We start from the raw sequence: 13,951 nt of genomic DNA, 5'->3' as shown, positions 1-13,951 counted from the left end.
AATCAAGGGGATAAGTGTGTCCTAGGGAGGTGTTTCTAACTGTGGGAGGAGTGGACTGGAAGTAAAGAGAGATCGCTGTTCATGATCACTAGGAACTGACAATCTCACTGTACTCTCCTGTCAGAACAGGGATCTGCTTTGTTTACATTGGCAGATTCCTGTTCTGCCTCTCCGAGAAGCGATCGTGGGTGACCGACACAGCGGTCACGGCCACAGTATCTCGTACAGGTATGTCATTTCACGCAATAGGGCTGCCCTGCCACAGTATGTATGTTGTGGGTCCTTAAGTGGTTAATAAATGCACATATTTTCCAATGCTATATCTTTATTTGAAAAATTATTTAAATCAAATCTCAAAACTTTCTAAACAAAGTGCCAGTGTTCTGTTCTTCAGACTTTAGAAGGGTCGGACTTTGGCCAGTGGTAGTGAACAATGCCCCAACTTTAGAATCAGTGGGAACAAAAGGGCTCCATCTTTGGTGTCAATGGGAGGAGTAGTGCCCCATCAGTGATGTCAATGGGAGGAATTGTGCCCCATCATTGGTATCAGTGGGAGGAATAGTGCCCCATCTTTGGGGTTAGTGTGAGGAATTGTGCCTCATCATTGGTATCAGTGGGTGGAATAATGCCCATCAATGGTGTCTGTGGGAGGAATAGTGCCCCATCGTTGGTGTCTATGGGAGACATAGGGCCCCCTCATTGGTAACAGTGGAAGGGATAGTGCCCCATCGTTGGTATAAGTGGAAGGAATAGTGTCCTTTTTTTGTATCGGGGGAGGAATAGTGTCTCATCATTGGTGTCAGTGGAAGAAATAATGCTCCATCACTAGTGTACGGCTGGGTTCACACTATTGCAAATTGGATGCAGTTTTCCCCAATTCACATTGCAGGAAATTGTGACCGGTTCTCTATGGAGCCGATTCCACACATCTCCGCAGCGGCTCCGGTACAAATTTCACAGGAGTCCTGTGCATCTTTTGGTCCATTTCAGGTCCGAATTCAGTCCAAAATTGAAATCGGACCTGGAACTTTGAATGGAGACACACCGAATGGAGACAGACCAGACTCCTGCTGTTAGCCTCTGCAATCTCTAGTGTGAACCCAGCCTCAGTGGGAGGAACAGGGCCCAATTGTTGGTGTCAGTGGAAGGAATAGGGTTCCATCATTGGTAAAAGTGCGGAAACTAATGTCACTTTGTTGGTATCAGGGGGAGGAATAGTGCCTCATCTTTGATGCCAATTGGAAGAATAGTGCCCCGTCATTGGTATCAGTGGGAGAAATAGTGCCCCATCATTGGTATCAGTGGGAGGAATAGTGCCTCATCTTTGGCGTTAGTGGGAGGAACAGTGCCTCGTCATTAGTGTCAGAAGGAGGAACAGTGCCTCATCATTGGTGTCAGTGTTAGGAATAGTGCCCCATCAATGATGTCAGTGGGAGGAATCATGCCCCATCTTTGGTGTCAGTGGGAGAAAAAGTACCTTATCTTTGGTGTCAATGGGAGGAATAGGGCCCCATCGTTGGTATCAGTGGGAGGGCCAGATATAAGCAAGCAAAGAGCCACAAGTGGCCACCAGGCTGCAGGCTGGAGACCACTGATCAAGGCCACTGATTTTGGCCCATCCCTACAAGGAACATACTTTGGTATGCTGTTAGCTAGATTCAGGTAGGGCGGAGCATCTTTCAGGCGGCGTAGCGTATCGTATTTACGCTACACCGCCGTAATTCAGAGAGGCAAGTGCTGTATTCACAAAGCACTTGCCTCCTAAGTTACGGCGGCGTAGCGTAAATGGGGCTGGCGTAAGCGCGCCTAATTCAAATGAGGATGAGGGGGGCGTGTTTTATGTAAATGATTGGTGACCCGACGTGATTGATGTTTTTTACGAACGGCGCATGCGCCGTCCGTGTACATATCCCAGTGTGCATTGCTCCAAAGTACGCCACAAGGACGTATTGGTTTCGACGTGAACGTAAATTACGTCCAGCCCCATTCACGGACGACTTACGCAAACGACGTAAAAATTTCAAATTTCGACGCGGGAACGACGGCAATACTTAACATTGACTAGGCCAGCTATTTGTTCGACTAACTTTATGCCGGAAAAAGCCATACGAAAATGATGTAAAAAAAATGCGCCGGGCGCACGTACGTTTCTAAATCAGCGTATCTAGTCATTTGCATATTCTACGCCGAACTCAATGGAAGCGCCACCTAGCGGCCAGCATAAATATTGCACCCTAAGATACAACGGCATAGGAGACTTACGCCGCTTGTATCTTAGCCTAATTTAAGCGTATCTGGTTTCCAGAATACGCTTAAATTTAGGACGGCGTAGATTCAGAGTTACGTCGGCATATCTACTGATACACCGGCGTAAAGCTATCTGAATCCAGCTATGTGTGTATATATATGTGTTATGTGTTATATATATATATATTATAGTTTGTATATTCGTTTTTAGATTTTTATCTCACTTGTCCACAGATTATTGGTACAATAGTAGACTTGAAACATGCAGCATTTTTAGAGAAGTATTTTCAATGTGGTTTTCTGAATACAGATGTTACTATGTGTTGAGGACTGTCTTTTCAGCGACTACAATTTTCCACCAAAACTCATGCAATAATTAGAATTGTTTTTATTAAAATACCTATTTCACATAGATATTTCACCTAGGCATTTGGCACCCAGAACTTTACTAAGTTAATACTTGTACATATATATATATATATATATATATATATATATATATATATATATATATATATATATATATATATATATATATATATATATATATATATATATATATATATATATATATATATATATATAGTTAAATAATAAACTTTGATGATTTTGCAATACCCAAATGTTAAAGACTATCCCCAACCCCAAACCAAAATGTTGTTTGCTTTTAGAACTTTATATGCCAGGTTTGTTTTTATCCTAGATTTACACCATTATAGAATTTGAAAGCCCAACTGGCAAGTATCATTTGTTGACTACAATTGGCACAGATGACAGAAAAACATATCTTACTTCATATTACTAGTGTTAGAGAATTGTTAAAAAAAAATTGTGGTGATAAATCTGAGACTATAGCCTGCCCTCTTAGGCTCTTAGGTTCTTAGGTTCTTTTTCAGAAGCCACTGTTGGAGCTCTATTGAAGGAATGAACTAGCAGGCAGAATGGACAAACTACGGTACCGAAAAATCTCCATAGGCAACACTTTAAAAAATAATGGTTACCAGGTTAGAGTTACAGAGGAGGTCTAGGGCTAGAATTATTGATCTTGCTCTGACGATCGCGGCGATATCTCACATGTGTGATTTGAACACCGTTTGCATATGCGGGTGCAAATCACGTATACGTTTTTTTGCTGTGCGAGCTCGCGGGGACAGGGGCGCTTTAAATATTTAATTTTTTTTCTCATTTTTTTTTTTTTACTTGTAACAGTAATAGGTGGTGACAGATACTCTTTATGGAGGGATCAGGGGTCTTTTAAACTCCAAATCCCTCCTTTGCACTTCAAAGTATCCAGATCGTCAAAAACGACGATTCTGAATACTGTATTTAAAAAAAAAATGTCGCCTTTGGCAGCTGAGTAAACCAGAAGTGACGTCGCTTTCATGTTTACATACAGGAGACTGGAACAAAGCCGTTTGTCTCTAGCCAGCGGAAGTGCCGAATCGGGTCTCCCGGTGGGACGGGAGGCCAGGTAAGAGCGGCGGAAGGCGGTAGAAGGGGGGTGTCCCCTCCCGCTCCTATGGTATAACAACCAACCGGCTTTTAGCCACATCGGTTGTTATCCCTGGAAAACCGACTGCCCGCTCTAAAAAAACTGTACTGGGATGATGCCTCATCACGGTATCATGCCCCAGACGATGTCATTTTTGTGACGAAACGCACGTCGGGAGAGGAGACGTGCTGACGTTTTGCATGACAGTCCGAGTGGATGGGCGTTCATTTTAAGCCGGCCGGCTTTATTTTTATGCTTCTTGTAAGTGTTCATCTTAATAAATGTTATACTTTTTTTAACGTTATTTCACTATTGTGAGTCCTATATCTCTTCTGGGTATCCCATACTATTGGTGACATCTGTGCCATGAGGAACCGATTCCCACTGGTGTATGCTGCAGTCCACGATTAAAGGCCCGGGCTGGGGTTTACAGCCGCAAGCCATCTTTGCTTGCCATCTGGTAAGCCTGCATTCCTTGTGGTGTTTTCACTGTTGGTGGTGGATTTTTTCAACATCTGAACTGCAATTTGAATTTCAGAAGGAGTTATCTCAATTATAATTTATGTTTGGACTTCACTGAACACAGGATTTAAACAGCTCTTTATTGTGTTTTATGTTTGGACTTCACTGAGCACATGATTCACACAGCTGATATTGCCTTTCATATATTGTTTTCACTTGTTATAGTTTAATTAGTAATCCAGCGCAACTACACCACTTTTTCCGCAAAGATGTGTGGTTTATCCTGTCAATCTACAGGTTACATCCAGAGGTGATCAATCCCCTTTACTCACCAGTACACTTGACTGGTTACAGGCCTAACACACATGAACATTACAACATCAGTAAAACAAACAAACAAAAAAAAAAAAGAACGTTTAAAAACAAACAAACATATCGGCCAAAAAATAAATAAATAACTCTCACCAGTTCATGTACGTCTACAATCCTGTTGAAATTTTACAGAACTTCCTCGATCATCCAAGCAGGGTTTCAAGATTCGCGAGCCAGCGCCAATTTCTTATCCACGCTAGAGACGATTTCAGTTCTGGGTTATTTAGAGGGTTTTAGCTTAATGGACTCAAAACAAAAATACATTAGGATTTGTGAACTCTATGTCCAAACATCTGAAGGGTGCCAAATATTATAAGTGAACTTTTTGCAATAATTACTATTACTTGTATGCGTACTGCAACCTATAATATATATATAAACTATTGCATCTGTATTATTGTGTATGAGCCATTCGCTTGCGAGTGCATATATGAACCACCATGTGCTCAAGGCCTGAAGCCTGAAGTTAGTTAAAGGCAGACACCTTTGAATCAAATCGTTATATTTATTCTAACAAATGACGTCCATTACATCATAAACAATGCTTTAACAGAAATATCTATTACACATAGGATAATACTCTAACAAAATGTCTAACTATAACACTGATAAATAACACAAGTATACTCAGCCCTCTCAAAGATGGTATGTTCTTCTGGCCTGCCCTAGATGATAAAGAGAGAGAAGGCTTCGGCCTTGCCCCACATGGCTGGGCCTCAAACTACACGCCAGGCTTAAGGCTTCCATAAGGCCCAGTCCATGTGGTTCTAGCCTAGGCCATCCTCCTGCTGAGCTCTTGACTCAACCTTGCTTTGATGATAATAGAGAGTTTTTACCCATTGTATTTCGGTTTTAATATCCACACTTCAAACACACACCCACCACCGCCCTTTTGCCATTCACCCAATCACTGCACTTCCGTGATCACTTCCTGGTTACTACTTGTCCTTCCCTACCTAGGTATTGTGGGCAGTCTTGACCATACTATCTTCAATTCCTTTGATCTTTTGTCTGTGGAGACTGCCTACCAGCTGTCTTCCCTTAGACTTCTTGGAGACGAGTGTAACATATTGCATTCCTGTGGGGGGGGGGGGGTAAAGAGGCATCCTGGCTTGTTTGACTGGAATCAGAGAATGGTCCCAATTCATTCTTTGCAACATATGCCGCTTTGCGCCTAATAAGGCGCACAACATCCTTCTCTAGACATGGCTCCCCTCGAACAGTCCATATGATCCAAACAGTCCTCCACTGTTTAATGTGCTGCATTCTTCACCATGTGGAACAGCTCCTTTGGAACAGTCCATAAAGGTCTCAACGCGCGTGGTTTTCCCACCTGTTTTTCCGGACCAGTACCTATAGAGCGGCCCTTAATGATTTTACCGTGCTGCGCCTCTCAACATAGGCTTCAGAACCGGCTCCTATGAAACAGTCCATAAATTACTTCCAACATGTGACCTCTGGAACAGTCCTCAACTGTTTTCCAACATGTGTTTCAGAACCAGTACCTCAGGAACAGTTCTTAACTATCTTCCAACATGTGCTTCCGAAACAGCTCTTTGGAACAGTCCATAATGGTTTTAACGTGCTGTGCTCCCCAACACGTGCCGCTTTGCTACTGAGTGACACACCAACTTCCGCGACGGCTTCCATGTCACCATTCCGTATCTTCTTCTTCTTTCTGACATCTTCATGAAAGGGGTGTAGTACAGGCCAGGCAAGGGGTGTCCATTCACTCATCATTCACCAGCACACACTCAGAGCAGTATATTAACCAGCTTTCAGATACAGAGTCTCGAGGAGGGCCTTTCTTGCCCATCTTACTAGCCTAAAATATACCGTTATCACGCTACACCATGACATAAATCATCCATTACCATAATATCTACATATATGCATATGACCCATCAAACTACATATCCCGCTTCCAACCTTCTATAACTCTTTACTGTAAATACGGGTCGGGATTATGCAGGCTTGCTCACAGTGGTTTTTCCTACTGCAACTTGGCCTGTCTGTGATACCTCAGGGATCTAAATTGGCAGCAAAGTCCCTAATTTGTATGAAGAGACCCCACCATCAATTCGTCCCTCAACTTGCATATATAAGCAGGAGAGCTTTCTATACAAGTTTTGAGTCTAACAACACATATAAATCTCAAACAATGACACAAAACCCACACAATTCTATCCCTGTGACTGGATCCCAGTGACCATGCCCAGGGTATATCCTGCACATCTACCTAGAAATACCCTTGTTACACGACTGACGTTACATTGGTATCCTTTAGGTCCTAAATAATACCCATGTGCTTCCTTCCCAGCAATGATCTCTCCATCCCGAACACAGAGTACCACGTATTGATCTGATATACAGAGGACATCGTGGTCATGCTTTCGATAGAGGGAAATAGACCTGCCCCCAGCTTCCGTACCCTCTGACCACATGTGGATCATTTAGCCACACATTCAACAAGATAGAATCCCCAGTCAGTAAGCCCATTGACGCGACAAAATCTACAGACCGAGTCTGCACTTCTGTACATGGATCATACAGCACACCCTTTCACAATCCAAACCAGTACAGCCCATCCAGGCATTCGACTACCTCTTTGGATTAGTGAAAGAGATGTGTTTTGCAAAGTCTCACTGAGCGGTGATGCTAACTCATCAGGCCACTGCCCCTCATAGAGAGACTGTACAATCAGCTTGATGGTGGTCTATAACTCCGCCTGCCGCTGCGTGCACGCCAGAGCCACTGACATATCTATCCTCTACCATCTCACACTCTTTACCAACCTCTCACCCTGGTTGACAAAATCCTGAGCCACTTTACACTGGGTCCCATTCCCCCCAACATAGTGCTGAATACATCCCTCCTCTTCTGGGTACTCCTCAGAGATAAGCGCCCTGAACCTCACTCTGCGTCCGCACATCTCTGAGAGCAAGCCACAAATATATTGCCTTTGATTCAGAGTAAATTCAGCACATATAGGGTACTAGGATTCTATCAACCACTGCGAGATGCTGAAGCACCTTGTGATGACGGCATGCTGTACCCTGGTAGCCAGCGTTTATTACTTTTTACTGGCATTACCCATGCAGGGTTTCAACCTCTCAGGTAAGACATCAATTAGGTGTATCTCCCACATGTCCAGTAACCGAGATCTTCTCTATAGGACTGCTAAGATGGAGACACCGTCCCTACGAGGAAGACTTCGCCCCATTGATGTATCACCTGGCACCTTCTAGTCTGGCCAACAGACACGGTATTATGCATAAGTGCCAGCCTCCTAGGTACCTGCACCATATTCAGTTACGTCAATACATCTAAACAAAAAAAACATTTCCTTTCTTTCATAATCAAAAAACATATTTTACATCTCTTGTTCTGAAGGATTGGAAAAGTTATATTCCTTCCCCAACCTCCAACCCATTGCATTTGTATTCAAGTCCGTTTGCATCCATAAATGACAGGAGAGACTTTGGCAAAATGTTTCATGCGTCTCGTTGTTGGACAAAGTCTTTCAGATTCAGTATTAGTGCAAAAATTGTCCTTAAGAAAGAGAAACCCTATATTTCAAGTATTACTCTGAATCTTTTCTCTCCTGAACATTTATCAGAACAAATTTTCGGTGTGGTATGGCACAGACGAACTGCCAACCAGATGAACATTCTTCATCTCTGTTCCAGAATCCTCTCCAATTTCGCTCCACCAAGATTCTGGAATTAAAGAACAAGGGCAGAATCAAATTCTTATCGATAACATCTCATAACATAGTAATTTAGTGTTCCTGACTTCTGAACAAATTATCAAAACAACCATGATTCCTCTTGGATGACCCATTCTAAAATGGATCCCCATGGTACAAGCAAAAATCTAAAATAATAAAAAAATGAATGTGAACGTTGCTTCTCAAAAACTCAAAATTTTAAGCATTAAAAAGAACAATGCATTATCTGTATTTTAAGATCTATGCACTACTCCCCCTTTCAGGTGGATAAATCACAAAATATTGGAATTCTTTCCACCTGAATGAAACAAAAATAAAATAGATGAAACACTAGTGACCAACAAATGAAAAAAAAAAATTTGAAAAATAAAGAAAAAAAAAAATAATAATAACATTTTTTTGAAAAATTAATAAAAAAAAAAAGAAAAATGAAAAAATTTGAAAAATGGATAGAAAAAATATGAAAATTAATAATAATAATAAAAAAAAATGATATAAAAGAAAAATGAAAACTGAAAATTAATAACAACAAAAAAAAAAAAAAAAAAAAAAAAAGAGAAAAAAAATGACAATTAATATAATAATAAAGAAAAATGAAAAGAAAAAAAAAAAAAAAAAAAATATGATAATAAAAAGAAAATTGAAATAAAAAAAAATGAAAATGAAAAATAATTAAAAAATTGAAAAATGGGAAAAAAATTTTTTTTACAACCAAGAATTTTTATTTTAAAAGGTTAGATTAAAAAGAAAACTGAAACTAAGAGGCTTATCCTCGAAATATGCATATATCAAGGTCCTCTATAATTTTCCATACACGACCGGCAAATCTCTGTTCCACACATCTAAATCCTTATTCATAGCAAAGAAACGTTAGCCCGAAAATTCTCACCATCCCTGCAGCTCTTTAAGGGCTGCTCCCATTGTTTCCTCCCCTTGCTAAATTTGAATGAACATGTGGCTCCTCCCCTTTATCATAATAGTGACTGCCCTGTCTTAATTGATTATTATGGACTCTATGCCTAGGGTTACCCCATCTCACCGAATACACTTCATAACGCTTTGGGACAATTTTGGGGTGTTGAGATCCTATTTTGATATTATTCGCCGCCGTCCAACAATATCTGGCAATGTGACCCCCCTTTTTACATAAAAAACACTTAAGGGTCGGTCTCCCTGCCTGGGCCCTTCTCTGAGTATAAGGCGATGGAACCCCACATTGTTGCATAACATTATTCTGAACAGACTTAATACTTTCATCGCCCGAGGAGTAATCCCTAGCGATGGATTCATCAGATGTCTCCACTGATTCAATACCAGAATCATTTTCTAATGCGCTTACCGCATTTCCATTTAAATTTTCAACCTTGATTTCTATCATATTATTATTACTTGCATTAACCATAGCATATGGTTTTCCTGCATCTTGCTTAATCTGTATCTTTATTGCGCACTGGGCATTTGCGGAGGGTGTCACCACTACTGTACTTTCCGCTAATTCTTTAATATGCTCATTAGCGGATTCTCTCTGCTTTAAGTAGGCAATGCAATTATCTTTTTGCCTACAAGACTTCTCTAACATACTAACCCTCTTTTCCAATACACACTTCTCATTTATTAATTGTTCCATATGTTTACATGCATCTGCATCACACTGTTTAGCTATATTCATTATATTGCCAAAGATATCCATAATTTCATGTCTTATAGCATTCTTTTGTACAGTATTAAAACCATACTCGTTAAGTAGTCTTCCAAGAAGGTCCATTGTTACGTTAATCTGCAATTAGCTTCACTGAAAACCTGTTTGACCAGTTGCTTAGACACTACACACCTGAATCCACACAGATCAACACATATACAGCTTTACATGAACCAACAATAAAATAAAAAAACTGGACTATTTTTGTAGTCCTACCGAGCGTACTCTAAGTTAACGCTCCCTCTGTCAGAACGCAGGCCACATTGATCCTCTTTAAGAACAGAACGCTCTTTCCACATTCACATGGGTAAAAATAAACTAAAAATAAAAACTTCAAATTTTTGAAAAAAAAAAAAAAAAAAAAAAAATTAACTATTAAAAAAAAAAAATAATAAAAAAAAACGATATTTCTCCCACTTTTTCCGCAAATGGGAACAGAAATCTCTTTTCAATTTCACATGGGTAAAAATAAAATAAAAATAAAAACTTCAAATGAAAATTTTTTCCAAAAAAAAAAAAAAAAAAAAAAAAATTAAAATAATATTTCTCCCACTTTTTCCGCAAATGGGAACAGAAATCTCTTTCCAATTTCACATGGGTAAAAATGAAATAAAAAAATTCAAATTAAATAAAAAAATAAAATAAACAAAAATTTATATTTCACCCACTTTTTCCGCAAAGATGTGTGGTTTATCCTGTCAATCTACAGGTTACATCCAGAGGTGATCAATCCCCTTTACTCACCAGTACACTTGACTGGTTACAGGCCTAACACACATGAACATTACAACATCAGTAAAACAAACAAACAAAAAAAAAAAGAACGTTTAAAAACAAACAAACATATCGGCCAAAAAATAAATAAATAACTCTCACCAGTTCATGTACGTCTACAATCCTGTTGAAATTTTACAGAACTTCCTCGATCATCCAAGCAGGGTTTCAAGATTCGCGAGCCAGCGCCAATTTCTTATCCACGCTAGAGACGATTTCAGTTCTGGGTTATTTAGAGGGTTTTAGCTTAATGGACTCAAAACAAAAATACATTAGGATTTGTGAACTCTATGTCCAAACATCTGAAGGGTGCCAAATATTAGAAGTGAACTTTTTGCAATAATTACTATTACTTGTATGCGTACTGCAACCTATAATATATATATAAACTATTGCATCTGTATTATTGTGTATGAGCCATTCGCTTGCGAGTGCATATATGAACCACCATGTGCTCAAGGCCTGAAGCCTGAAGTTAGTTAAAGGCAGACACCTTTGAATCAAATCGTTATATTTATTCTAACAAATGACGTCCATTACATCATAAACAATGCTTTAACAGAAATATCTATTACACATAGGATAATACTCTAACAAAATGTCTAACTATAACACTGATAAATAACACAAGTATACTCAGCCCTCTCAAAGATGGTATGTTCTTCTGGCCTGCCCTAGATGATAAAGAGAGAGAAGGCTTCGGCCTTGCCCCACATGGCTGGGCCTCAAACTACACGCCAGGCTTAAGGCTTCCATAAGGCCCAGTCCATGTGGTTCTAGCCTAGGCCATCCTCCTGCTGAGCTCTTGACTCAACCTTGCTTTGATGATAATAGAGAGTTTTTACCCATTGTATTTCGGTTTTAATATCCACACTTCAAACACACACCCACCACCGCCCTTTTGCCATTCACCCAATCACTGCACTTCCGTGATCACTTCCTGGTTACTACTTGTCCTTCCCTACCTAGGTATTGTGGGCAGTCTTGACCATACTATCTTCAATTCCTTTGATCTTTTGTCTGTGGAGACTGCCTACCAGCTGTCTTCCCTTAGACTTCTTGGAGACGAGTGTAACATATTGCATTCCTGTGGGGGGGGGGGGGGGTAAAGAGGCATCCTGGCTTGTTTGACTGGAATCAGAGAATGGTCCCAATTCATTCTTTGCAACAGCGTAGATTCAGAGTTACGTCGGCATATCTACTGATACACCGGCGTAAAGCTATCTGAATCCAGCTATGTGTGTATATATATGTGTTATGTGTTATATATATATATATTATAGTTTGTATATTCGTTTTTAGATTTTTATCTCACTTGTCCACAGATTATTGGTACAATAGTAGACTTGAAACATGCAGCATTTTTAGAGAAGTATTTTCAATGTGGTTTTCTGAATACAGATGTTACTATGTGTTGAGGACTGTCTTTTCAGCGACTACAATTTTCCACCAAAACTCATGCAATAATTAGAATTGTTTTTATTAAAATACCTATTTCACATAGATATTTCACCTAGGCATTTGGCACCCAGAACTTTACTAAGTTAATACTTGTACAGATATATATATATATATATATATATATATATATATATATATATATATATATATATATATATATATATATATATATATATATATATATATATATATATATATATAGTTAAATAATAAACTTTGATGATTTTGCAATACCCAAATGTTAAAGACTATCCCCAACCCCAAACCAAAATGTTGTTTGCTTTTAGAACTTTATATGCCAGGTTTGTTTTTATCCTAGATTTACACCATTATAGAATTTGAAAGCCCAACTGGCAAGTATCATTTGTTGACTACAATTGGCACAGATGACAGAAAAACATATCTTACTTCATATTACTAGTGTTAGAGAATTGTTAAAAAAAAATTGTGGTGATAAATCTGAGACTATAGCCTGCCCTCTTAGGCTCTTAGGTTCTTAGGTTCTTTTTCAGAAGCCACTGTTGGAGCTCTATTGAAGGAATGAACTAGCAGGCAGAATGGACAAACTACGGTACCGAAAAATCTCCATAGGCAACACTTTAAAAAATAATGGTTACCAGGTTAGAGTTACAGAGGAGGTCTAGGGCTAGAATTATTGATCTTGCTCTGACGATCGCGGCGATATCTCACATGTGTGATTTGAACACCGTTTGCATATGCGGGTGCAAATCACGTATACGTTTTTTTGCTGTGCGAGCTCGCGGGGACAGGGGCGCTTTAAATATTTAATTTTTTTTCTCATTTTTTTTTTTTTACTTGTAACAGTAATAGGTGGTGACAGATACTCTTTATGGAGGGATCAGGGGTCTTTTAAACTCCAAATCCCTCCTTTGCACTTCAAAGTATCCAGATCGTCAAAAACGACGATTCTGAATACTGTATTTAAAAAAAAAATGTCGCCTTTGGCAGCTGAGTAAACCAGAAGTGACGTCGCTTTCATGTTTACATACAGGAGACTGGAACAAAGCCGTTTGTCTCTAGCCAGCGGAAGTGCCGAATCGGGTCTCCCGGTGGGACGGGAGGCCAGGTAAGAGCGGCGGAAGGCGGTAGAAGGGGGGTGTCCCCTCCCGCTCCTATGGTATAACAACCAACCGGCTTTTAGCCACATCGGTTGTTATCCCTGGAAAACCGACTGCCCGCTCTAAAAAAAACTGTACTGGGATGATGCCTCATCACGGTATCATGCCCCAGACGATGTCATTTTTGTGACGAAACGCACGTCGGGAGAGGAGACGTGCTGACGTTTTGCATGACAGTCCGAGTGGATGGGCGTTCATTTTAAGCCGGCCGGCTTTATTTTTATGCTTCTTGTAAGTGTTCATCTTAATAAATGTTATACTTTTTTTAACGTTATTTCACTATTGTGAGTCCTATATCTCTTCTGGGTATCCCATACTATTGGTGACATCTGTGCCATGAGGAACCGATTCCCACTGGTGTATGCTGCAGTCCACGATTAAAGGCCCGGGCTGGGGTTTACAGCCGCAAGCCATCTTTGCTTGCCATCTGGTAAGCCTGCATTCCTTGTGGTGTTTTCACTGTTGGTGGTGGATTTTTTCAACATCTGAACTGCAATTTGAATTTCAGAAGGAGTTATCTCAATTATAATTTATGTTTGGACTTCACTGAACACAGGATTTAAACAGCTCTTTAT

The 13,951-nt window shown here is 39.9% G+C and overlaps 1 long non-coding RNA gene across 1 annotated transcript; it reads right to left on the bottom strand.

Moving 5' to 3' along the window:
* Nucleotides 1-8,016: 8,016 nt before the first annotated feature.
* On the bottom strand, nucleotides 8,017-11,407 carry LOC120936584. The gene is made up of 2 exons (XR_005748620.1): nucleotides 10,879-11,407; nucleotides 8,017-8,292 (listed from the first exon to the last, which is right to left on the bottom strand). It is a non-coding gene; the product is annotated as an uncharacterized LOC120936584 (long non-coding RNA).
* Between the last annotated feature and the right edge of the window lie 2,544 nt (nucleotides 11,408-13,951).

Source organism: Rana temporaria, chromosome 4 (genome assembly GCF_905171775.1).
Source record: "Rana temporaria chromosome 4, aRanTem1.1, whole genome shotgun sequence".
In the NCBI taxonomy this organism is placed as follows: domain Eukaryota; kingdom Metazoa; phylum Chordata; class Amphibia; order Anura; family Ranidae; genus Rana; species Rana temporaria.
The sequence above is the reverse complement of the archived record's forward strand: the minus strand, read 5'-3'. Positions and strand labels throughout refer to the sequence as shown.